The 2,139-nt window shown below is 45.2% G+C and overlaps 1 pseudogene; it reads left to right on the top strand.

Moving 5' to 3' along the window:
* The first annotated feature begins 621 nt into the window (after nucleotides 1-621).
* LOC119524957 lies at nucleotides 622-1,383 on the top strand (annotated as a pseudogene).
* The last annotated feature ends 756 nt before the right edge of the window (nucleotides 1,384-2,139 follow it).

The following is a 2,139-nucleotide window of genomic DNA, read 5'->3' on the forward strand; positions in this document are numbered from 1 at the left end:
CCTTGCCAAAGTCTGTATTTAATCCTATAAATTATTTTTAGTTCATCTATGGGTAGCATTTACTAACCTGTAAGAATTCTCTGAATCCATCCCTGGTGATATTTGAGAAAGAATTTATATGTTTATAATATTATAAGAAGTATGGCTGATTTTCCTGAAGGTTTTTTTTCCAGTTAGATTTTTATTATGAACAAAACTTGATTAAAAGTTGAACAAACTGCCTCAAAACTCACAGTGTCAGGATGGCCAACAGTTAGAAAAATGGTCATCTGTCACCCATGCCTTCACCAGAGTCCTCAGGTTGCCAAGGGTTGGTGGCGGAATCTGAATTGGTTTTGTGATTTTTATTAGGATACTGATGACTACCCTTGTATAAACCCTTCCAGAATTGCTGGCAGAAACAAGTCGCCACCAGAGAGGGGGCAGACGGGCCCGCATCTCCTTTTCACTGATTTCCTCCCACAGAAGTCTGGGAGTTGGGTTGTTTCAGTCATTTTTGTGCTACTTGTGAAAAAAATGCTTGAGCAGGGAGCCCCGACACCTGAAGAGTGGAGAGAGGCCAGGGGAGGCCCCGATCAGACCCCTGCAAACCGGCCTCTGCTGGCCGCCTGGAGACTGCAGCTGGTCGTGGGCAGCACGTCCCTCCCCAGGAGGCTGCAGGCAAACCAAAGAAGAAGAGAGAGAAGGAGAAAAAGAAGAAAGACAAGAAGAAGCACAAAGCGAAGGCCGAGGAAGAGATGAAGGCTACGGTGGACCCGCCAGCCAAGCAGGCGCAGCAAAAGACTCCTGCCAAGAAGGCCAACTGCAGGGACCAGGGCCAGCAGGCAGCAGAGGAGATGCAGCAAGCAGGCGTCGGCCTCCTGCTGAGAGGAAGGGAAGGAGGGGGAGGAGGAGGGGAGGAGGGGGAGGGGAGCGGGAGGAGTAGAAAGGGGGAGCTGCCGTGAGCTACAATGAGAAGCGCCCCCTTAGCCTGGACATGCACTGGCTGCCCGGGAGAACCGGGCCGGGTGGTGCACATCATCCGGTCTCAGGAGCGCTCGCTCAGGTTCTCCATCCCCAAGGACATCGCGATTGACTTTGAGACCCTGAAACCCACCACATTAGGAGAACTGGACAGAGATGTCAAGTCTTGTTTACAGAAAACCGTTCTTCACAAAAGGGAGAAAGCAGGCGCCAAGTCAAAAGAGGAGCTAGCTCGGGAAGAAAGAAAGTTAGAGAAGCGGCTGCAGGATGCCAATGGACATCTGATCAATGACAAACCAAGAAAGAGAAATCAGCTCCACGCCCTCGGGAGGGCCGTCCTGGCTCGGCAGCAGCAGCGCCTCCGAGTCTGGAAGCGGCAGTTCCAGTGGATCCAGTTTGGATAGCAGCGACTCGGAGTAAACTCTGGGCTTGGACAGAACAGAACAGACAGATGTTACACACGCCGGGGCGCTGCAGTTTCCCTTCCATGGTTAATATATGACTTTCGTCCCCGAAGGTTCTGTAGTCATTCTCCTGCATCTCATCACTTGAATAAACTTGATTCCCATATCTGGCTCCTGATTCTTTTTTTTGTGTTCTAATGTTAAATGTTTATCCCTGAATTATACACAGTGTGAGGGAAATTTGTTTATTTTTTACTGTTTCATGTTTCTCTATCTACCCACAGAATAAGCATTCCAAAACTCTAAGATAACATTTCTTTTATTTTAAATTTTATTGAGCTAAATCATCAACTTGTCATTTCATTCACTTTGTATCTTTACTAGTAATATTGATTTTATCAGTTTGGGGTCTATCTTCCACAGCTTTCAGTTACTTTCTACACATTTTCTAAGGTTTCACTTATTTCTTTTTCCTTTTACTCCTTTTCAATCATGTCCTGTAGGTTTATGTGTGAATTTTTAGAAATGCTTGTTTTACTTTTCTTTTATATCCAGTGTGTTCCTTATCTGAAATGCTTCTCTTTTGATTTTTTTAATTGTTTCAGAGCCCTGCCAATTTTCCCTTCTCTTACCTTAAAAATCTCTTAACTGTATTTTGAGGTCTGATTTGGTAACATATTTATGATTTTTCATCACTTATGCTTATTATTACATGAATGGGTGCAGGGATCAGTGTCATCTCATGATAATGAATAATTGGCAAGAAAACCCA

The sequence above is a fragment of the Choloepus didactylus genome (genome assembly GCF_015220235.1).
Source record: "Choloepus didactylus isolate mChoDid1 chromosome 23 unlocalized genomic scaffold, mChoDid1.pri SUPER_23_unloc10, whole genome shotgun sequence".
NCBI lineage: Eukaryota > Metazoa > Chordata > Mammalia > Pilosa > Megalonychidae > Choloepus > Choloepus didactylus.